Genomic DNA, 25890 nt, shown 5'->3' on the forward strand with positions numbered 1-25890 from the left:
CTAAACAGTCCGGAGCGGCCGCCATCTTGTCTCTCGGTAGGATCGAGAGAGAAGAAGAGGTGAAAAACGAAGGGGGAATTTAATGAAAGGGGGCAAGGTATCCCCCTCTTGACCCCCTAGGAATGTTGTTGGGGTTATTAAAGGGTCCCGTGGGGAAAATAAAAAAAAAAAGATTTTTCACGGTAGAAGCGCTTCACGGGCCGCGAACTGGGCCGCAAACTGGTAGCGAAACGGGAATTCGCCATTTTGTGCTTCGTTAATTAAAGTACTAGGTATAAGGGGGTGCGGGAGACATATCCTAATCCCCTATGTTTCCTGAGGGTGGCTGAGGAGGCTGATATATGTTGATATATCTCTTCCAGCGGCTGCTCCATCTTGCCTTTTTTCGAATGCCACAATTTTGTCGTGCACGGCAGCCATTTTAGATGCCAGGCTGGTCCCAGGCTATCACCTACCCCTGCGGATGTAGTTTATGGCCCCAGCTGTAGAGAATTCAGACATGCCAATCCTCCTGATTCAGGCGTGTGAGTACTGATTTCAGTGCTAGTCTCCCGCCTCCCGATTTCTGCAAGCAAAAACCCGGGGGCATATTACTAACAACTAGCGATAATTTTTGTCTATAACTTGTTTAGAGACAAAAATTATCGCCGCACATCGGCGATTTTTATCGCAGATAAACCTTGCTATTATCGCAGAAAAGTCAGCGATATTCATGTATTATCGACCTAATGCTCTTAGCCATGTTATCCACCTCCCATTGGATAACATGGCTAAGACCTGCTCAGGGCAGGTGTTAGCTTTTGGAGATATTCGCGCTTAGTGCGAATATCTCCAAAAGTTGGTAATAGAAGGTAGCGATGTTAGGGACTGTTTCCAGTCGCTAACATCTTGGCACGCCACTTTGCATGTCATTAGTGATAAGTATCACTGACATGCAAAGCCGGGCCCAAGATGGTCGCTATCTCCTTTTAGGTGTCACTAACTGGTGTTAGCGACAGCTTGATAATAGGGAAATAATTTTATCTCCGCTTTCATGGTTTTTAAAGCCAAAAAAGGGGAGATAAACCCCCTTGCTAATATGCCCCACGATTCCTTGGGGGTTTCAGCTGATAGGGCTTGGTATTGTGTTACATGGTAATTTTTCCATGAAACGTCAGAGGGTCGATGTAGGGGTTCTAGAAGAGGTGATAAACCATTTAAGCCTCATGAACAAGCGCATGGTCTTTTAAAGATTTCTGAAGTACTCGGGGCGGCGGTGTGTGTGTGCCCTCTTTCAGGAGCGGGCGGGGGGGCACTGCCAGCAACTTGCCAGGTCAGGTAGTGTTCAACACGTGCATCACCCTTTCTCTGCTTGCTATTGCGCTCCATGCTTCGGAAAGGTAAGAAAAAGAACGTGCATTTGAGTTTGAAATGTCCGATCCTGCAGCAGCACACTTCCAAAGCCCACACATGACAATAACCCGATTCAAGGCCCCATTCACCCGTTTTTCAAAAAATAGATAACACTCCAACAAAGTAAGGTTATAAAACTTTATTAACTTTTAACGATAATGAACAGAACAAAAACTAAAAACATTTAAACATTTATTAACACAAAAAGCAACAATGGTTAGAAGCTGTCTTTTGTGCGAATAGTCCCAAGGCAGCACAACGTGCAGAGTTCTGGACGGCACCCAGGTGATGTCGCCTGGGTGCCGCACTGGTTTAGGGATCCTACAATGCTGCTCCGAAAATTGGCGTGGGGCGTCCCGGGTGGGGCGGGGGGAGGCCTCGTCAGTAGCGGTCTGTTGTGCGAATAGTCCCAAGGCAGCACAACGTGCAGAGTTCTGGACGGCACCCAGGTGATGTCGCCTGGGTGCCGCACTGGTTTAGGGATCCTACAATGCAGCACAGAAAAACAGCGTGGGGCGTCCCGGGTGGTGCGGGGGGAGGCCTCGTCAGTAGCGGTCTGTGTCCAGTGTCACATGGCTGACACAACATGTACGACAGGCACCCAGGTGATGTCCAGTAAACTGCCGCACTGGTTTTGGTATCCTACAATGCTGCTCCGAAAATTGGCGTGCGGCGGCCCGGGGGGGGGGGGGAGGCGGCGTGATCGGGCCTCCCCAGGTGGCGGCCATCTAGCTGAGTTGCGCTCGCTCTTGCGGCCACAGCGTCTCGCTCACCATGTTGTGGAGTTGCTCCCACTCTTGCAGTGCAGCGATAGGCGGCTGCCACATGGCTGTCAAAATGGCGGACGGCTCTTCGGTTTTGGGCCTGGTCCACTGAAATGGCCCTGGGACACCTTGGAAGTCGGACGCTTGCCTGCTAGGGCTTGGGCTCCATTCTCGAAAAGCGTCCCCTCAGCCGTGAAGATTGTATAAAAGTCTTGGGGGCCCCCGACTCCCGCAGGCTTCCGGTGGGGAGCGGCTGCCATGATTGCTCGCGGAATGACCACGACGGAGCCACGAGATGGTGGTGCTCTCATGCTGACGCCAGCTTCAGTCTGAATGATCCAGAAACAAGGTGGGGCTTTCATCGTTTGGGAAAAAAAATGTTCTAAACCAATGAAAAGTGTTATTTTTAGGTCATATGACCAAGCCTTCCATCTTTAGGAAACCAAAAGTAAAATGAACCAATGAAAAGTTTTATAAACAAGTCACATGACCTGTTCTGCGGCATAGGGCTACAAAAAGCGTAGAAAATCCGTTGGCACGTGAGGCGGCGTCAGTAGCGGACCGATGTGCGAATAGGCCGAAGGCAGCACAACGCGTCGAGATCCGGATGGCACCGAGGTGGTGTCCAGCAAATTGCCGCACTGGTGTGGCCATCCTACAATGCTGCGCCGAAAGACGGCGTGTCCAGCTGAGTTGCGGTCACTGTCAGTAGCGGACCGATGTGCGAATAGGCCGAAGGCAGCACAACGCGTCGAGATGCGGATGGCACCGATGTGGTGTCCAGCAAATTGCCGCACTGGTGTGGCCATCCTACAATGCTGCGCCGAAAGACGGCGTGTCCAGCTGAGTTGCGGTCACTGTCAGTAGCGGACCGATGTGCGAATAGGCCGAAGGCAGCACAACGCGTCGAGATCCGGATGGCACCGAGGTGGTGTCCAGCAAATTGCCGCACTGGTGTGGCCATCCTACAATGCTGCGCCGAAAGACGGCGTGTCCAGCTGAGTTGCGGTCACTGTTGCGGTACAGTGACTCGAACGCACCGAGATCCGGATGGCACCGAGGTGGTGTCCAGCAAATTGCCGCACTGGTGTGGCCATCCTACAATGCTGCGCCGAAAGACGGCGTGTCCAGCTGAATTGCGGTCACTGTTGCGGTACAGTGACTCGAACGCGCCGAGATCCGGATGGCACCGAGGTGGTGTCTAGCAAATTGCCGCACTGGTGTGGCCATCCTACAATGCTGCGCCGAAAGACGGCGTGTCCAGCTGAGTTGCGGTCACTGTTGCGGTACAGTGAGTCGAACGCGCCGAGATCTGGATGGCCAAGTTTCAAGTTTCATCTGGCAGTTTTTCTCCATCCCTCCTGGATCAAAGAAGGTGAATGCTAAATATGCCACCTGCCTCATCTGAACATATGAAGTTAACTTGTATACACTGTGGTGCTATGCTGTCCTATGGCAACATGAGCATCAACCTGATGAATACGGCATTCGAAAATCATAAATGCCCTAATGCACCCAAGAAGTAATTTTTTTTTTGCTCCAGTTGAGCCGTTTTCAATGCCTGTTTTTTGTTGTTTCCCCTCCATCAAGAACAAAACAAAAATACAAGGCGCTAAGATCCGAATGGCAAGTCCTGGATGTTGAGTGCCTCAGTTGAGAGTTCTGAGCAGTGCTTGTAAGACTGTCTGAAGCTTATTTGCACCTGCTGCAGCTTCACTAGGTCCGGCGGAACTTTTTTCCTTTTCCTTTCTGCTTCTTTTCCTACAATGCGTTTCATCTAAAGACACGACCAGGTCCCTGAATGTGTGCAGGGGGACGCTATTGATTGAATGAAAATGGCGGCTTGACACAAAGCTGACTCAAGCGTTACTGTTGGTGCTATACAGACAAAAATTGGTTTTCAGTTTGTACATTCTTCAGGTTTTTTTTTCCATCCAAGTCTGATTGAGAGTTTGTAGAAAAATGGCTTCAGATTTTCCACATACTACTCTTCAACATTCTTCCTAAATGTAACAATGTGAAACTCACTAGGAGAACGGCTGTTTTTGTTTCCTTTCAAAATGCTGCCACCAATATTTTCTGAATGGAAGACATCATCTTGTAACATAAAGGGCCGAAAGGGGTTCTGGTCTGGCCGATGGTTGGTGGAGACATTTTGACTATATCTTGGACCTGCCCGGCCTCGCCCAAAATGGCGCCGGTATAAATGGGACTCGTAACTCTTTGCCCGCAAATGTATATCTAGAAAATGTTATTGTAAGTGGCCCTGTCGTATTTTAATTACAAAATGTACGTCCACCGATACCGCAACTGTTAGACACCTTTGTTCTTGTCACCTAATGGCCCGCTCGTTACGTTCTTCTACAGTGTAAATGTCTCCTCATCATATACGATTTGAGTTTGCTCCGTGGCCGGCCCACGTGGTTATAGGCCCGTATTTGTATACTGACATTTTCACAATAAAGGTTTTTAAAACAAAACACGGTAGTAGTATTTTCATTTGTAAAGTTTTTACTTTTAGTGACTGTTTTCGAATCAGTAAAAGGCAAGTGAAATAAAGCAGTCCAATTACATGACGGATAAAAGGTATAATATGTAGGAACGCAGGAAAGATAAATGGTCAAGGGCAGTTGTGTTTTTCATGTCTGCAACATAAAGTGATCGATAAGAATCTGATAATCAGGCGCATCGGCGACTAAGACAGCAGGCCGAATCTCTTTTACTCAACGGCTCCGTCATGGAAGGAAGAAACGCCCTTTTTCTCGAAAAAGGAATATATTTTACTTGCCAGACAGTTGTAAATTTTCCGGGAAAGTACATTAGCCTGGAATATTATAACATATGTTTGAAAAAAAAATATTGTTCGAAAATAATAAAAAGCGTAATTTTTAGGTCATATGACCAAGCTTTTCATCATTAAATTAACAAAAGTAAAATGAACCAATGAAAAGTTTTATTAACAAGTCACATGACCTGTTATGCTTACGTTACGCGCTGCGCGCCGCGCCTCGGATCACTTCTGGGTGCGCTAACGCGGCGTGTCATAAAACGCATTACGCGACAACGTAGGTCAAGAATATAGTCTAAATGTCTCCACCAACCAGCGTTCAGAACACAACCCCTTTCAGCAGTCCAAAAAGTTCTGTTAAATGACAACAGAGGGGACAGGCAACAAGAACCATCAGTCAAAGAGGGGAGGGCAAGTTCTTCTCTTCCGGGTCATGTTGGGGCGCTACCGGAACTGATCGAATTGGTAGTCTACAGTGTTTCTGGATGTTTCAGACTAAAGCTGGCGTCAGCATGAGACCACTACCATCTCGTAGCTCCGTCGTGGCCATTCCACGAGCAATCATGGCAGCCGCTCCCCACCAGAAGCCTGCGGGAGTCGGAGGCCCCCATGACTTTTGTAGAATCTTCACGGCTGAGGGGACGCTTTTCGAGAATGGGATCCAAGCCCTAGCAGACAAGCGTCCGAGTTCCAAGGTGTCCCAGGGCCATTTTAGTGGACCAGGCCCAAAACCGAAGAGCCGGCCGCCATTTTGAGAGTCCTGTGGCAGCCGCCTATCGCTGCACCGCTAGAGCGGGCGCATCTCAACTACATGGTGAGCGAGACGCTGTAGTCGCAAGAGCGGGCGGAAAACAGCTGAATGGCGGAAGAGGCACAGTGTAGCAAAAGCGGGCGGAATGGCAACTAAAACGATAAAGGGGCGCCTCACTACAGCTTGTCTTCAGGTCAAACGGATTGTGGGACAAGGTCCAGAATTGAAGAGTCATCAAAAGGCAAAAAGTACCGCCGGACCCCGGGAGCCGGCCGCCTATGTCGGGGGCGATCTCAGGCTACACCAGTGCTATAAGACTTGGGGAGGGTGTCGGAGCCAAGCGTCTTCTCCGAGTCCATGGCCATCACAGCGCCCCTCAGGGGCCTCCGTCAAGCTGTTTAGGAAGGTAACATATCATATTGTTTTCTAATGCAGTCAGGTCCACAAACGACACTCACTTACTTTGAGAATAGTGAAGCTGCAGTAGGAGGAAATAAGCTTCAGACAGTGTTACAAGCGCTGCTCAGAACTCTTAACTATGGCACCCAACATCCAGAACTTATGCTATTTGAGAATGGTAGTGACATCGAAGCATCTCGGGGACCAAAACCATTAACGTACTTTCACGTATGAAAATCTTACTTGGGGAGGGGGCAGGAGCGAAGCGCCCCCTCCCAGTCAGCGCCACCACACCGTATGTTGAAAATCTGAAGCCATCGTTCTACAAAGTCAACCAAACTTGGATTGAAAAATCTAGAAAAATGTACAAACTGAAAACCAGTTTTGGTCTGCATAGCATCAGTAACAACGCTTGAGTCAGCTTTGTGTCAAGCCGCCATTTTGATTCAACAAAGCACAGGCATCGAAAAAGGCTGAAATTCAGAACTCTAAACTATGGCACCCAACATCCAGGAGCTTGCTATCCGGATCTTGGAGCCTTGTGCTGTTTTCGATCTATTCACACATCGGTCCACTACTGACATCATCTTATAAACCAACGTTATGTAAATAGTTTTTTAATAAAATGTTTTACCCTATTTCTTTGCTGGTGTGTTGTCTATATTTTTAATATTTGCATAGGGTTTGTCATTATTTTGTGCGGGATGGGTGATGGAGCCGAGCTGTCTTGCAGCCCTCATTGTGTGGAGCTCAGTTCATCTCACTATTTTCGTATTTCTCAAGAAGGGTTGTTCCTAATATTTCTATTTTAGCGAGGTCAAAAAGAGATCCAATTAGTGGCCTACTGATTTTGCTCGATTACTTTTATTTTTTTACACGATTTTTCACTATCTGCAAAGACTAAACAGAGTATTGCGACTTTGTGCTTGTTTGTAAATAGAGAATGATCCAAAGAGAACCAATTCTAAAACAGTAAATGCTTGGACAACAATCAATCAAATGGAGAGACAAGGAGGTACGACGGATTACAACGGGGGTAAAGGCCTGCGTTAACTACCCTTCTGTATCTGCAAAGAGAGAGTACTAACAAAGGCAAAAGAGGGGAGGGGGGGGGCAGCGTTCAAAGCACATCAGCGTGCATAAATATGAAAATGTTTTTATCTATCACGTACTTGACATTTTAAAGCTTTTCATATTTGCTATTAAAAAACCAATGAAATTCACAGAAAAAACCATAGGTTATAGTGGATATATAGTTAGGAATTTGCATTTACAAAACCTTGAAAATTCAATGAAAAAACCATAGGTTATAGGCCATATATAGTTAGGAATTAGCATTTACAAAACCTTATTTTACTCGCATAAAACCATTGAAATTCCATATATAGTTAGCTAACTATAAGCGCTAACTATATATCGCGCACCCGCAATCCACTGCTGATGATGTCACATATTACATCATTCATGACATGGTCAGTGACATCACTGATGACATCACTGATGACATCTCAAATGACATCACTGATGACAACTCAAATGATATCAATGATGACATCTCAAATGACATCACTGATGACAACTCAAATGACATCACTGATGACATCTCATTTGTCATCACTGATCACATCACTCATGTGATAATACAATGAACCTCTTCAGACTCTAATATAACCTTACATACACTCAGTATAAACAGACACTCACAGACTGTCACTCATCCATGGACTTACTCACACACCTAGTCAGTCATGCAAAGAATCAATCACACCTCCATTTCCTCAACTATACAGTTATACACATCTTACTTATTCAAACATATAATAACACATATTTACTCTCTTATATAATCCCTGATACAAGCTCACAGTGATCGATACAGCCACTCACACATTCACTGGCTCTTATGTTCAGTTATTTATATATCTCAACTCTCACATGTATTGTGTTTTACATACGTACTTACTTGCACATGTAGCAATGAGAAATCCATTCACTCACCAACACACCCATGCACAGTCAACCGCTCATATAGCTGTTTCCACATGCACTCTTGAACTCATACTCCTAGTGAATCAACTGCTTACACATCTATGCACAGAGTCACGCACCTCCCAGCCACCCACACACACACTCAGCCTCCCATTCAAATATTTGGGCAACCAATCAATAACCCATATGGCTACTCTTATAGCTACTGATCAACACAAGCAGCAGTTTACACAACAACAAACATACTGATGCACGAATTAAGACAGTTTAGTCACTAACCCATGCACTCAGTGAGACACATTTAATCACTCACTCATACAGTCAGTCATGCACCTACTAAATTCTTCATCCAGACACTTATACATCCACTCATTCTTCAATATGTGAAACATATTTAAACTTTACAGACACATACAATCACTGGATGTTGTGATCAGTGATGTCATCAGTGATGTCATTTGAGATGTCATCAGTGATGTCATCAGTGATGTCACTGACCATGTCATGAATGATGTAATATGTGACATCATCAGCAGTGGATTGCGGGTGCGCGATATATAGTTAGCGCTTATAGTTAGCTAACTATATATGGAATTTCAATGGTTTTATGCGAGTAAAATAAGGTTTTGTAAATGCTAATTCCTAACTATATATGGCCTATAACCTATGGTTTTTTCATTGAATTTTCAAGGTTTTGTAAATGCAAATTCCTAACTATATATCCACTATAACCTATGGTTTTTTCTGTGAATATATATATATATATATATATATATGTATATATATATATATATATATATTTTAATTCAAGAACTCTTTTTGTACGAGGGAATTAACTTGTTTACATTTAATAACGTATGCACTTGCACTTTGAGAATTATATATGATATTTACTAGATAGAGATATACATACTTATATATCTCTTCTATTTTTGAGCATTTCTCGAATTTCTTTTGCGTTAATGTTCTGTTGTGAGAAGTCCAAAAACAGGTTATTCACTTGAATATCTATGTATGTGATATAGTGTTAAGATGGCCGCTATGTTTTTACTTGACAGTCCCTCCCTCTGAGTTCCTCTTCTGTTTTTACCACTCTGTACTTGTGTAAAAGGGAAACTCAGACCAACGCATAAACATCGTGAGCAAGGGAGCGTGACTCCCGAAACGCGTTGATGATATATGCTTAATAAATAAGCTTTTTGATAAACCCTGTTCGTGAGTGCCTGGATGCTTTCAGTTGCTGAAACTGCGAAATCTGGATTCCTATTCTGAATATAGAGCGACTTGGTCGATAGTCGCGGAACCAGGCACCGCCGGCGGTTTGGCAGCACGCCAGTTTGAATCGCCAAACAAACGAAGTAAAACGGAGACAGGCGCGCCCCCCGCTAAGATCCAGTGGACCGGCGAAGAGTACGCGAGTGGTGGAGCTGAGGAAGGCGGCTTCCGGCAACCCAGGGATCGGAGGATCTCGGCGGTTCTGGTAAGTCAGCCGGACTCGCTTTCACTGATAAACGCGTCGTTTTGGGTCCGTATCTGCAATAGCGGGAGCCGGTCTTTGGTGGATTATTTTTACTGTGTGGGTTCACGATCAAAAAAGAGCCCGCTTTCCTTGAAGAATTCGAGGGACTACTTTCACAGTATTAATCACCAGACGAACAGGGTAAAGGCTAAGAAATGAGCGAAGAAGAATATGCAGCGAGGGAACTCTAGGCAGTGAAACTATTTGAGGATTCTGCACAGTTAATACCGGAGAAAGCGGGTGCGGCTGCATCTGCCAGTAATTCGGATTTGACAAAGAATTTGCAGTCTCTGGAAAAATTAAAGAAAAGAGAAATATCCCGTTGGTGGGAAGTGGCATCACTGAGGCGTTACCTTGATGTAAACAGGATTCCGCGTGGGCTCCGCATAATGATTTCCCCCTCATCCGAAAACCCGGATATTGGAATGTTAGAAGAATGGGCTGAAAACAGCGCTGGAAGCTCTAAGAATATGATGCAAATACTTCTGAAGTACGCAGAGAAAGAACGTTTAGAAGTAATTGATAAAATCAAAGATCTGACTGATATGTTAGATAAACATGATGACAAAACGCGGATTGAAAAATTTAAAACTGATCTGAAGTTAAAACTTGAAAAATACGAGAAACGCATCAAAGACAGGAAGGCGACGAAATTCATAAGGGATCGAATTGATTACGAGACCGGGCGAATTTATACATTCGCAAAGAAATTCGACATGGTCCGTCGCCAGAAGATCTACAGTGGCCAAAATGCCCAACAAACACCGATGCAGAGTGATGCAAGTTCAGGAACAGGCTCAGAACAAGAATCAGATGACGGTAACCGGAGAGGTCCGAATGATGTACGGCTGCCGGTCACTGATGAGGTCCGTTTTATGATCATAGAGCAACAGTCGGACCATCGCATGGGGAGAGGAAGAGGCGGGGGGAGAGGTCGCGGAAAAGAAGACAAAGACGAGGGGGGGAAGGCTACAGGAGGAGTGCAAGGTTGGCAAACAAAAAGATCTCTGCGGTCCAACACCAAGAAGCAGTAGATATTGTGAATATTGCCAAAGAGGACACAACAATTATTAATCTGAGCTCAGTTCAGTTAACCAGTGACGACGAGAAAATCCTGAAGTTAGGTCTCACCTACTGTGATTCAAATGATTTTAATTATCCTAACAGTAGGATGGACCTGTACAAATATATCAGGAAGCTCAAACTGAGTAAAATGCATGCAACTAAAAAGAGCAATGCCGGACTGAGCTCAGCCATGGAATCAAGTACTACATCGCCCTCCCTCACAGTCCAGGAATTACCAGCATTACAAGATATGATAGAGCTCATGGATGACACCTCTGAGGAAGTAAATATTGAGAATTCTGACTTTGGAAATGATCTGTTACCTGAAGACCATACACCCTTTAGAGCTACATCAAAATTTCTTCCTCAAACAATGAAAGATAATGTAGACCTATTTGGGGAAAATGTAACTAGAGATCTGAAAAGTCTATACTTGCAGGAAAATCAGAAAAAATGCAAGCTGAATCTGAGGAAAGCTAACTTCCACAAAACTGTGAAGAAATTACAAACGGAAGATGGTCTCCTGGTAAAACCCTCCGACAAAGGAGGAAACGTGGTTCTCTGGGGAAAAGAACAGTACAAGAAAGAGGCTATGAACCAATTATTGGACCACAGCTGCTATAAAAGAATTAGTAACAGAGAATATGAGGATGTCATCAGAGAATTTCATGGTAGACTGGATCACTGGAAAGAAACCGGCCTACTTAGCTGGGATGAACATAAATACATTAAACAAGACAATCCAGTGATTCCAGTCTTTTACATGTTACCTAAAATACATAAAAATGCCACTAGTCCACCAGGGAGACCTATTATCTCTTCATGTGGGAGTCTCTTTGAGAAAGCCTCACGTTATATAGACTATTTCCTTAATCCCATGGTCAGAACACTTCCTTCGTACATTAAAGACTCAACTGACTTTTTAAAATGTATTTTCGATATTTGTTGGGATCCAAATACTATGATCCTGTTGACATTAGACATTTCTACTCTGTACACGAGTATAAGACACAATGATGGCCTAAAAGCGTGTGCCCACTATTTGAATAGAAGACCCATTCGTCTTGCATCCCAAAATAGGATGATTCTTGAGATCATGGAGTGGTGTCTATCAAAGAATATTTTTCTGTTTGGTAATGATCTTTATATTCAGGAAAGGGGTACTGCAATGGGCACCTGCTTTGCCCCTAGTTATGCCAACCTACACCTTGGCTACTGGGAGGAGCAGGTGCTGAGAGGGGGCCCGTTGGATCATTGGTCGGAGCACATTCTTTTATGGGTGCGCTATATCGATGATGTCTTCGTGCTGTGGCAGGGCACGGAGGCATCAATCGGCACCTTTATTGGGGAGATCAATCAAAACTCTTTGAATCTGGAATTTGTGGGGAACTTTAGTAAGGACTCGATTGATTTTTTAGATATCAGGGTCACCCCCTCCAATAATAAGCTTGAAACAACTGTGTTCCGCAAACAGACAGCAGGGAATTCGATACTGCACGCTGAAAGTGCACATCCAACCGCTTTAATAAGGAGCATTCCGTTTGGGGAATACTATAGGGCCAGACGGACATGTAGCAGCGATGAGCAGTTCGACACCATAGAAGGAGAAATGACCCAGAGATTCCTTGAGAGAGGATATAGCAAGAAAGCTCTTCAGGGCGCCGCTAGTAAAGCTAGGAAACTAACTAGGCAAACTTTACTTTTCGAACCATCCAGAACCTATAAGTCAAAGTCTAACCAACAGGATCAAGTCAGTTCTAGATTTATCACTACGTATAATATTCAGCACAAACAAATTAGATCGATATTAAGAAAACATTGGTATCTGAAAAAGAATGATCCAGTGTTGGGCTCCAAGGTGAAGAAAAACCCAGAGATCACTTATCGGAAGTCCAAATCACTTAAAGATCTAATTGTCCGTAGTGAGTTTGAGGACAAGCGTAAGAGTGGTGCAGATTGGATGAAGGCAAAACCAGGGTTTAAGAAGTGCTTTAAATGTAAGGCGTGCCTACATGGCATGAATCGTACAGAATTTAAAACTTCTTTCAACAAAACTGTAACAATTAAGAGTGCCATCACCTGCAAGAGCGAATTTGTTGTATACCTCTTACAATGTCCTTGTCCAAAGATTTATATCGGAAGTACAACCTTACCAGTACACCAACGAGTGTTACAACATAGAAGAGCTATAGTGAACCAGGATAGGTCCTACCCTGTGGCCCGTCACTTTGAACTCCATCATCAAAGTAACCCCGAAGGTCTGCTATACTCCTGTATTGCAGAGGTCCCCAAAAAGAAGAGAGGGGGAGATAGAAAGGGGGATTTAAGGAGATTGGAAACTTACTTTATTTTGGAATTTAATTGTAAGGAACCACAGGGTTTGAATGTTGACGAAGACCTGTACACATGCCTGGGTTGACTATACATACATGATGATTTATTTCTGAAACCTCGAGGACCCTAATACTGCATTTTTTAAGATTTTCTCATTATGAATTCTTTTATTGTGAAAATCTCTTGTCGATTTTAATGGTTTAAATCTGAAGTTTTCCTTGCCTGTATTCTCAAATGCAGAGGTGGTTTCATGTGTGAATGAAGGCTCTGGGAGAAAATTCTTTATCTGTGATGTAGTTATGCTGTCTTTTATCTTGCGATTTGCACTGTGATTTTGGATTAATGTTTTTTTGATTGTGCAATTTGAGTAGAATGTTTACATTTATGAAGTACTGTATTATTGCTGCTACAGCACCTGTCACTTTATAATAGAACTTAGGAATTCCTCCTATGCATTTTAATTTCAAGCCATAGGAGGGCAATGTGGAGATATGGAATTCTGTAAAAAACACAGAAATATCTACACCCCTGGTGGGACATTGTTTACCTCTCAAGCACTAGCACTTTGTCATTTTCCTTGTGCAATATCCAGTCAAATCGTTTACAGTATTTATTTTATCTGTGAACCAATGCACTTGCACTTTATGTATATAATAAGGTAGATCTGTTGGGCAGCATTACCATAGATATAACTCCCTCACAATGTAAAAATGGAATTTTGATTATAAGAGCCAGGACTAACTCTTAGGGAATTGACTGTGTTAAATTGAAAACGGCGACCTTGTGGACAGTATATAAAATTTAGGACAGTGAATTATCTCTCACACATAAAGATGAGTTATGCTTCAGTAAAACGGGCACTTGCCAGATTTTAATTCAAGAACTCTTTTTGTACGAGGGAATTAACTTGTTTACATTTAATAACGTATGCACTTGCACTTTGAGAATTATATATGATATTTACTAGATAGAGATATACATACTTATATATCTCTTCTATTTTTGAGCATTTCTCGAATTTCTTTTGCGTTAATGTTCTGTTGTGAGAAGTCCAAAAACAGGTTATTCACTTGAATATCTATGTATGTGATATAGTGTTAAGATGGCCGCTATGTTTTTACTTGACAGTCCCTCCCTCTGAGTTCCTCTTCTGTTTTTACCACTCTGTACTTGTGTAAAAGGGAAACTCAGACCAACGCATAAACATCGTGAGCAAGGGAGCGTGACTCCCGAAACGCGTTGATGATATATGCTTAATAAATAAGCTTTTTGATAAACCCTGTTCGTGAGTGCCTGGATGCTTTCAGTTGCTGAAACTGCGCAATCTGGATTCCTATTCTGAATATATATATATATATATATATATATATATCACATATTGGTTTGCCCAACCTGCATTGTCAACTCTGCGAGGTACGGAGTCAAATTTAAACACTCAACAAGGACAGGAGAACCAAAGGAGGGAGCCCTACTTACATATTTTTCACTCACTTCACCACAAGTCCTACTTCCACACATATTTGTAAAGTACATTTAGCTGCAAAAATCAGACATTAGATCGGTGGAGCTGTCCTTATCCACTTCCTTAATTTCCACAGCCAACTTCATAGAATAAAGAGGTAGTGTACTTGCAGTAAAAAAATATTCATGTGCGCCTGGAGAATTAATACAAATGACTTCTGAGCTATCACGACGGAACGGTTTCTAGATTGTAAGATACATATCTGTGCCATCCTGCGACCAAAGGCTGTTCACTTTGAAGGGATCCACAGACACCCTTCACTACACTAGTAATCTGCAGCAGTAAAGATCTGAGGGTGGAGCCAGGAATTCTCTTCTGGATATCATTACCTGCATCCTCACATGCATTTGCGAATATCTTATGCGATTCTAAAAGCCATTCCCAATAGAACTATCCATTCTGCCTTTGGGGCTGCCTGTTGCCGGCTTTAAACTGAAGTATCTTGGTTCTGGAATGTCCCCGTTACTTTTCAACGGTCGCCATCTTTCAACGGTACCAATTCCTGTTGTGAAATGCTTTGGTCCCACAGAATTCTAGTCCCATTTTCAAATCAGGATTGGGTCCAATGATGCACATTTACAAACTAGAGAGCATGTGAACTTTTCGAAATTGAATCAAACACTACTCTGGCCACAAATGTTACCTGCCATCAAATGGTGTGAATGTAATTTTTTTTTAGAATACATTCTTATTTTTGCTTGGTAGTTCAATAAATGGCTGGGGTTTTATTGTTTTGGAATTTATGTAATCTCCAATAATCTTCAATAAACATACTACTACTGCTGCACATCAAAAGGGTCCCTGCATCTGCATAACTCGTGGAATTGGCCCAACTTGTATTTTGTGCACCTGCAATCTTTGCCATACCCTAGCCAGGGTTCCCACGGCTCTCGGGTGGATTCACAGTGGGGCTCAGCAAATGGATGCAATCAAATTGTATGGAGGAGTCGGATCCATCAATAACAAATCATTAATTCAATAGAAGAATGTTGAAAAGTGAGGTTGTGGGGGTCACAACATTGCCAGCCCTAGTCTAATAGAGGAAGCTGTATTCACTTTAATGAAACGTTTTAATAAGCTCTTCTCTAGTCATACATTATATTGAATCATCAAAAGATCAAAGGGGGGGGGGAGTGAAGAGGATAAAGATAGAATCATCCTGCTCCTAATATTGTTATTCAACACAAGGATTCTACCATTTATTACATGGATATATACGTGCATGTGTGTGTGCTATACTTATTTGAGGTGTTAATCATATTAAATTGCTGCGTAAATTATGGTGTCATAAAAAAGATTTTAAGAACCTTCTCTTAATTTAGGAAGGGCAATATTTCAAAAATTCTAAAATACCCCTCACACACAGAAACCTGATTCAGTGTCATGCTTCATCATTGGGGTCTTCCCGCCCCTCTACGGGACGGGGCGTGCTACAACCTACGTAGACACGGGAGCACTTTGTTTTGCGATTGGTGATTATGTGTAGTGCGTGGGATCGTGATCAACCACAGAACACATAAATAACAGGACAACAACGGTCTAGACAAGGGCGAATTACTGATTAAAGTGAGGATGCAAAACCTGGATTTTGTACCAAGCTCGTCTTTCTTCCTAAATTCATTCCAGCATTACTTGCTCTCACAGGCCTATTGCCAAGAAACCAGTAGGTATCATGTGCTTTATAAACGTTTTTAACAAAACACAACATAACCGATGACATTGTGGTGCCGACAAAATCAAAAGGCACTATATTTTGTGTTTGGGATCAGTGGTATCCAAGTTTTCTGTAATAAGAGCTACTTTAGTTCAATCAAAATCAATGTGAGCTACTATTATTAGTGTTGTAAAAGTGACCACATGAGACAAGCATTCAACAAAGCCAATAGGTCTCGCCTACTATGCAAGAGCTATTGGTTTTGCCAATGTGTTTTAGCCATGTTGTACACCAGCGTGGCAGCGGACAGCCTGGCTAAAGGTTAGTAGCTTAGAGGAGATTGGCATGGAGTGTAGTAAAGTGGAATGGCGAAGAGTGGAGTAGAGTGTTGTGTACTGGAGTGGCATAGAGTAGAGTCACGTAGAGTGGCATACAGTGGAGTGGCATAGCGTAGAATTGGCTGGTGTGGAGTGCATTGGTGTAGAGTGTTGCAGAGTACAGTGGTGTGGGGTGGTGTAGAATGGAGCAACATAGTATTCAGCAGCAACCCTTTAGTGGACTTGCTCATTTCACAGCACAGCTCTTTCTGGTAGCTGCTGCTGTCCCCACTGCTACTGAGACAGAGGTCAGGAGTTTGAGGCCCTCCTCCACCCGCAGGCTCCTGACTGTGCCTCATCCCTGGTGGTCCAGTGGTAGAAAGTCACTGCTCTGCTGCTTGACTGCCCTTCTGTCTCTCTCTCTGCTCATTCTGTCTCTCTTTGTGCACTTTGCATTTTCTCTCTTTTTCACTTGACTGCCTCTGCCCTTTTGGGCTTTGCTTTTCTGCCTTCTATGCACTTTCTTTTCATTTGCTCTCTGTACTTTTTTTTCAATATTTCCCCCCTGCTTTCGTCGCCCCTGCAGCTGTGACCCCCGCGGCCCAGCCCCTCCAGCGTCCCTTCCTTCTCTCGCGTTTTCCCGCCTCTCAGATGTTCAGGACCTCTGCAGCACTTCTTAATGGCAGCCACTATTTGGCCTCTTGCAGCGGGCATGTCAAAGGCAAGCACATCTGCGACCGTTTGCGCCTGGACCACGCCTAGCGCCAGGAACCCCGATTCTTGGAATGTCCACGGCTATGACGCCAGTTCCCTCCTCGCTCTCAACCCTGGGCACCACACCGCCTGCCACCTAGCATCACTAAAAAGACCCATGGGCCCTTTGCCTGCAGAACTGCTACTACACCAACACACCAGCTCCTCTTGCCGCCCAGCTGACCAACAGTGCACTCGACCGAATCAACTGCACACTCTTCAACTTGCGATCCCTCCACAAACACTACGGAAATCTGGGACCTCCTCAACGCCACCTGTCCTAACATCACTCTCTTCATGGAAACCTGGACCAACCCATGCTCTGGATCGATTCAGAAAAGGGGGTGGTGATGAACAGAGTGTCTGAATTAAGCAGACCACTCTTACCCAGTCCAAAGATCAGGGCTTGATCCATCACCGTTTTTTAGCTCACTGCACCATCCCAGCTCAGAACCTGGTTACATGCAAATTAGTCTGACCCTGGCCCAGTGCATCATGGGAACAGGGCAGACCAAACTACCAAGCCAATTCTTATACTGGGAAGGAAACAAGCTACCGGGGACCGGTTTCTGGCATTCCAGCCGTCTTCGGCCCGGCTTGCTTGAATCCGGATGGTGCAAGGAGCAAGGGACTCACATCTGAGTATACCCTTCCACGCTTATGGTGTACAAAAACGATTCAGAAAAGGGGGTGGTGATGAACAGAGTGTCTGAATTAAGCAGACCACTCTTACCCAGTCCAAAGATCAGGGCTTGATCCATCACCGTTTTTTAGCTCACTGCACCATCCCAGCTCAGAACCTGGTTACATGCAAATTAGTCTGACCCTGGCCCAGTGCATCATGGGAACAGGGCAGACCAAACTACCAAGCCAATTCTTATACTGGGAAGGAAACAAGCTACCGGGGACCGGTTTCTGGCATTCCAGCCGTCTTCGGCCCGGCTTGCTTGAATCCGGATGGTGCAAGGAGCAAGGGACTCACATCTGAGTATACCCTTCCACGCTTATGGTGGACAAAAACGATTCAGAAAAGGGGGTGGTGATGAACAGAGTGTCTGAATTAAGCAGACCACTCTTACCCAGTCCAAAGATCAGGGCTTGATCCATCACCGTTTTTTAGCTCACCGCACCATCCCAGCTCAGAACCTGGCTACATGTAAATTAGTCTGACCCTGGCCCAGTGCATCATGGGAACAGGGCAGACCAAACTACCAAGCCAATTCTTATACTGGGAAGGATACAAGCTACCGGGGACCGGTTTCTGGCATTTCAGCCGTCTTCGGCCCGGCTTGCTTGAATCCTGATGGTGCAATGAGCAAGGGACTCACATCTGAGTATACCCTTCCACGCTTATGGTGGACAAAAACGATTCAGAAAAGGGGGTGGTGATGAACAGAGTGTCTGAATTAAGCAGACCACTCTTACCCAGTCCAAAGATCAGGGCTTGATCCATCACCGTTTTTTAGCTCACTGCACCATCCCAGCTCAGAACCTGGCTACATGCAAATTAGTCTGACCCTGGCCCAGTGCATCATGGGAACAGGGCAGACCAAACTACCAAGCCAATTCTTATACTGGGAAGGAAACAAGCTACCGGGGACCGGTTTCTGGCATTTCAGCCGTCTTCGGCCCAGCTTGCTTGAATCCTGATGGTGCAATGAGCAAGGGACTCACATCTGGTTATACCCTTCCACGCTTATGGTGGACAAAAACGATTCAGAAAAGGGGGTGGTGATGAACAGAGTGTCTGAATTAAGCAGACCACTCTTACCCAGTCCAAAGATCAGGGCTTGATCCATCACCGTTTTTTAGCTCACTGCACCATCCCAGCTCAGAACCTGGCTACATGCAAATTAGTCTGACCCTGGCCCAGTGCATCATGGGAACAGGGCAGACCAAACTACCAAGCCAATTCTTATACTGGGAAGGAAACAAGCTACCGGGGACCGGTTTCTGGCATTTCAGCCGTCTTCGGCCCGGCTTGCATGAATCCTGATGGTGCAATGAGCAAGGGACTCACATCTGAGTGTACCCTTCCACGCTTATGGTGGACAAAAAGTCCCTTTCTCACTGCACCATCAGGATTCAAGCAAACCGGGCCGAAGACGGCTGAAATGCCAGAAACCGGTCCCCGGTAGCTTGTCTCCTTTCTGGTGAAGAATTGGCCTGGTAGTTTAGTCTGCCCTGTTCCCATGATGCACTGGGCCAGGGACAGACTGATTTGCATATAGCCATGTTCTGAGCTGGGATGGTGCAGTGAGATAAATAACGGTGATGGATCAAGCCCTGATCTTTGGACTGGGTAAGAGTGGTCTGCTTAATTCAGACACTCTGTTCATCACCACCCCCTTTCTGAATCATGCTCTGGACCGGGCATCGCCATCCCCAACGGCTACAAAATCACCCACAAAGTCCACCGACTAACCACGCACTCCAATGAGGCAATGACCACCATGGAATACCTCCACTTCCAGATCCACAACAACTCCAACACCACCCTCCACGGACCCTTGTCTACAGGCCGCCTGGACCCCGACCGCCCCACACCGACACCATGGTAGACCTCTTTGCACCCCAAGCTCTTGCATTCACGACTACAACCTATTCGGAGACCTCAACTTCAATATAGGCAACCCCAGCAACCTGAAAACCCCCTCCCTACTGGAGAACCTCACCAACAGCGGTCTGAAGCAGCTGGTCACCACACCGACCCACACAGACGGACATACACTCGACCCTGTTTTCTCCACCAGTGGCAACATCAGCTACAGCCATACCACTGAACTCTCCTGGACTGACCACCATTGCGTGCATCTCACCTTCACCACTCGCACTGCCCTCATCGCCCCCATGTCGCAGCTGGGGCAAGCCATGGAAGAACTTCTCATCGACTCCTTTAGCACAAAACAAATTTTAAATTCTGCCATTTTCTTTAAACATCAGCTGATGAGTTTAGAAAATACGCACATTTTCATCTAAAATACACCCTATTTAATTGTGGTTTACATACAATTAATTCAACCAAGCAAAAGTTTCGAAGTTAGTAGGTTGGGCTGCACATAGGGGAGCTACTTACATGTAGTCGGATAGATGCCAGTAGCTTACAAGCTACTCGTGGGAGTAGTCTGGTTTAGGGTGTTGTGATGGAGTCCGAAAATGATTGTATAAGTTAGTTATAAGTGACATATTATTTGATATTTTTTGCTTGTAAGGAAAGATAGATTTGATCATTCTAATGACAGAGGCCCTCATTTAAGAAATCTTAAATTGCGAGCGACAATTCACAATTTGCGATTGACATCTATTGAATTCACTGGTATTTCGCTATTCAACCTATGTATTAATAGGTAGGTTGGGTCACAAAATACCAAGTTGTGGAGGATGAGGTAGGTGGCAAACTACGACCCACTACGATTGGCTACATTCACAAGCACATTGGCCTGCTCGGGTCAGCAGAACACTATCTCTATGCATGCATTCAAATAAAAGCTATTTATTTGAAAGTGCAGGCTTTTTTCCTTGAAGGAAAACAGGATGCATCCTTTTTTAGGAGCAGGTAGTGGTCTGCGGAACCACAGCCTACTCCTAAAACACTGTTTTGTTAACATTCACAAACAAAAAGGAGTAACCTGTGAACCCCTTCCCATTTGCAAATGGCTTACAACTTCCTTTGATGAGTAGGTAAAATATTAATACACCCCTCAAGGAATCAGAATCTGGAAGGGAGTCCCTTACATACCCTTTCCAAGTACAGATTCTGTATCTATACCCAAACTCATCGCAGTTTTGGTTTTGTCAATAGAAGAAATGCCATTTTGCAGTCGCGAATGCTCAGATTTTATGAATCGGAGCCTTTCCGACTACAAAATAGTTTTCTACATGCGGGCCAATATTTTAAACAGAAAGTCATTGCCGATATAGTTGAATACAAATATTGCTCTATTGTTGTTGTAGCAGAAAAATACAATGACGTTTTGTGAGCCTATTTTGCGGAATAATAATAATCCACATTTGTAAAGCGCAAACAATCACCCGTAAGGATCTAGATACATCAGTTTTGCCACTTTATTGTACTATTCCTTCCTCTTTCTTAGCCTCCATGCCAAACTAAGCACTGTTATTGGAGAGGAAAAGTCAACATAGGCAAACAATTCCTTCCTATTTCCAAGGCTTTATGTTAAACAGAGCACTCTTTGTGGTAGAGGAACAGATTAAATAGAAAACAAGCATAGGGTAAACAAATCAGCCTGTGCTATTTTACATAACTGTGCTCTTCATTGCAATGGCTATATATTGGATAGAAGAGAGGTTGCTATATATTGCAATGGAGATCATAGGAGTGAGCAAATCCTCACTGGTGTACAAGATGAGCAACAAAGAAACAGCATTGCAAAAATCATGGTTATCACAAAGAGCAGTATTATATTAGCGACAGGTATGGCATAGTAAAAGACTAGGGCTCTTATGACGACTTGAAGTATTTCACCAAGAGTGATAACTCGGGTAAAATTCCATCTCTCTGAATTTCAAGTGTCTCCAGGTCTGGATTAACTGGATCCTCAAGCTCAGGACCTGATAGCTCCGGACCTCACTTTGATGCTGCAGGGGCTTCAGGCTGAGGACATCAGCAGAGCCACACCCTGCAGTAGAATGGATCTTCTGCAAAGCAAAAAGGGGTAACCCAGAATCCCTCAGAACCTGGGCATGTATATTATAGACAACAATGGTTCTGTCGGGTGTAGCTATTTCTTTGTAATTTCCAACATTCATGTAAACAATGAATCAACTGATGGCGCTAAAACACAAACAAAATTCCGCATTCATTTATGTAAATGTAAATGTATTTGAGCTTATATAGCGCACAGCTACCCACAAAGGGTTTCCCGGCGCTTGCTTAGGGAACCCGTCCTGGTATTCCCCTGTGAGATAACCCCGACAGGGTATCCACAAGGCGAAAGCCAGGCATCCCGCCGCGAGGGGCCGTTGTGGAGATTAAGCAAGCTATTGCCCAGAGTCGCAGAGTGTGAACCCGTGAGTTGAGAAGGCACCGGAGCGAGAATTATCGAGTCCGTGGAATTTTTTTGAGCCCAAGACCCGCCGAGGCGGGGAATTGAACCCTGGTCCAGGGCCGATCTCAGCTTCCGGGTCTGCCGCCTCTAACTCCTGAGCCACACTTCTCCACTTATGGTTATAGAGGAGTAATTTACTTAGATTTAAAGGGTCAAACAAAGAGTTTTATGCAATGGAAAAATTACCATAAGGACTGGCTGTCTGATAATTCAATCAATGAAGCGGCGCAGTGATAAGTATTTACAGTGACAAGGTGAATATAGTGCATAGGTGACAGAATCAATGTTTTAAACATGTAAGTGACAACATATGATGTCACTTACATGCCTATGCCTGGATAATGGAAGGTAACTCTGCATTTCTATTTTGTAAATAGGAGATAGAAATAAAATGTTGTGTGATCCACTTTTACATTATTTTACAGTCCTTCTTGGTGGGTATTCAATGAAAGGATTGGAAAGGAGCTGAATTTGCCAAGAATAACTTATGTAACTAATATGGAGATGGCTTCATTAACCAGGGAAAGGTTCCAAATAACTTACATCAGAAGCAAGTTTACCCAGTCTGGACAGTGAAATACATTCTGTGTATTTTCCCCATTATTTTCTTCTCTTTCTTGCCTTTCAGAGGTGGGAAACCAAGTCACCCGCCAGTGGCGGCTGGCACGGATCGGGGGTGGCAGGGGAAGGGTAATTTAAAAAAAAAACATACCTTATCGCTGCCTCGTCTCTCTAGTCTCACCTCAGAGCAGTGGCGGCTCATCGAGGGAGTGCTGCGGGGCGGTGATGCGGGGCTGGGTAGGGGTAAATCGACAATGCAGCACGCTATGTAATTCATTTTATTTATTTATTTCTTTACTCAACTCTGTTCGCCCAATTCTGGAGATTCTGCAAAGCAGCAGGAACAAATAAAATGATAACAACATTCAGTTATTATCATTTTATTTTTCCTTTAGTTACACTGCTTAAAACCAGTGAGGCGAAGCTCCTCCGCCTTGGCTGATGAGCCGCACTGCTCTCCTGACCAATCACAATGTTGCAATGGAGCGTTGTGATTGGTCTGAGCACCGTGGTTCGGCGCCCAGCCAGGAAATGAGGGCCTGGGAAGGTTCTCCATGCAAACTGTAATGCAGCCTGCTTGGAGAACATACAAAGTGCCCATGAATGTTTGACTTACTGGAGAGGTCCGGACAAGCATTCATGTGCTCTTGGAGTGGGTAAACCACTCCTCTCCTGCCCTGAGAGCTGAGCAGCCCCACCCGCACCAGTCACAAAGCAGCAGGAACCAATCAAATGATAATACTCAGTTATCATTATTTTATTTTTCCCTCCTCTGCCTTAGTGGAGGAGCGGCCCCTGTCACTCGCCTGTGCCCTGACACCAGAAATAGTTGGAGTGTTCCAATCAATTTCTAATGTTTTAATGCCGTTACTATGGACAACACTGTTTGATGAGGTAACAACCTATATCGTTTTTATACAGTTTGTAGACCCATATACAGTTGTGGGACTCTACTAGTTGGAAATACAAAACTTTGGGAACTTCAAACACTGAGTTTTAACCAGGTAAATCTACATTTTTGTTCGGTATACACCAATTAACAAAGTATTGGTTAAGCCAAGAGAGGTGGGTGTATGAGAGCCAGATTCACCAAATTATTGGTGGAACCCATGCCTTCACTTGGGCTATTCTAAAGCCACATGGTTTATTCTGAAGCATAGCCTGCAGGATTCCCGGACCCACAAGTCTGATTCCCAAATGAAAAGACCCATGGATGACCACATTCCCCAATTCCCTGAACATGGATAAACCACTCATGTAACTTTGTTTAGGACCAAGCAATCAGTCCTGGGCACCCAGGGTTCTTCTACGTTGAATCTGGACAACATAGATGGGAGGAGGGGGGACTAATTATCCTATTCAGTGTGCAGCCATACTGCATTACTACAGGAAGCAATGCCACCATTTTATCTACCCTTCACTTGGGTGGGAATGGGTCTACATCCCAGTCAAAGCCGAAGTACTCATTTCACTAATGTATTATGTTGGCATTTAAATATATGTATAGTATACAATATACCTGTTTATATATAAATCATGAATGTCTATTGTTGGCCCATTGCTTAAAAGCAACAGTAAAACTGAGGCAATGCATGAGCATATACTTAAAAAATGCATGCATTTATAAATACTCAGCACTACTTGTCATGCAATAAAACATAAATTCCGGAATGCTACGCAGTCTTCCGCTGTCAATATATAATTCATTCGATTAAGGATTTATCATGTCAATATATCTGAAAGTTAGAGTGCCACGCAGCACGAGTGCATTTTTTTCCATCCATGTTCTCAGAGGTGGTTGATCTTTTTCGGTTTTAATTAATGCCCTGAAGAGACCTCTGGATCGTGTGAGCAGTGTAGAAAAACAACAAACAAACGATATGGGATCACAAATAGAAATGAGAAAAGATCTTTTAGAAAAGTCTATTCACCTGTAATTTTTCTACGTTATGCGGTAGTTTAGCCTTTTCTGTAGATCTACTAATTGACAACATGTGGAAACAAAGGGGAGGTAGGCCTGGTTGATCTTTTTAAAAGGAGTAATAGGCGGTTTTATGTTTTGACCCAACTTGACTAAAGTGATAATGTTAAGATGCTGATAATTCAATAGACAATGCATTTAAAGTATGGTATGTATTGGTCTCCCTTAGAGCCTATAAAAGTGTTAATGCACCACAACATTTCCAAGTTCTTTCGTGAGTTTCCCTTTCCCGGTTTCATCTTCTTCGGTTCACAACACAGAAGGATAAATTCAGCCTAGATTTATGAAATATTAACGACATTATTGCTGGTTCCGAGGCTCCACGGGCCGCTATACATTGGCACCTGACTAGCATTTAGGCCGTTGTTGAGCAATGCAGAGGACGGTTCACCATCCATGCACTGCAATGGAAGCACCAGCTGGGATACCTTTACCAGGTCTGTAATAGCAGCTCTCACTTGGACGTGCATTCGGTATAAACTTTCAAAACTGCCATAAGAATGGAACTGATGCTATACAAGAGAACATCTGGGTTTATCCAATACAAATAACTTCAGACTGCAGAAAAGCTATCAAGTTCTAACATACCAAGTGTTCCACCCTAGAATATGAAAAGGGATGTAAAGAGAAGGGGGTCGTTGTGGTAAGTGCTACAGAATGAGCCAAGGATGGGGACGGTGAGCTCAGAATGGCATAAGGAAGCCCACAAGAGGTCTTACTCAGTCATCTCCATCAGGTCCACAGTAGCTAAGCCTTCATAGCTCTGATTTGATTATTTCATAAAGCACTAAAAGCGTTTCTTGTAGGATATACTAGCTGATGCCATCCAAATCTGCTCTTCCAGAAATGGGGAAACTTTGAAGTAACTAAGTAGAGTATTTTTGCCAGGGTGCTTCAAACTCCTGATGGAGTTATAACAACTGCCTCTTCCATTTCTCCATTATTTGGGATGCATCTGTTAGGAAATAAATGTGTCTATCTCCCATTTCAAATCTGTCTCTGATCACGTCTAAAAGTCAGTCATTTGTGTCT

At 44.1% G+C, this 25890-nt stretch overlaps 1 protein-coding gene across 1 annotated transcript in view; it reads right to left on the reverse strand.

The window, feature by feature from the left end:
- Positions 1-25890, reverse strand: part of ARHGEF38 (Rho guanine nucleotide exchange factor 38) — a 459846-nt gene that overhangs the window by 97266 nt on the left and 336690 nt on the right. The window lies entirely within an intron of this gene.

The sequence above is a fragment of the Lissotriton vulgaris genome, chromosome 3_1 (assembly GCF_964263255.1).
Source record: "Lissotriton vulgaris chromosome 3_1, aLisVul1.2, whole genome shotgun sequence".
NCBI classification, from domain to species: domain Eukaryota; kingdom Metazoa; phylum Chordata; class Amphibia; order Caudata; family Salamandridae; genus Lissotriton; species Lissotriton vulgaris.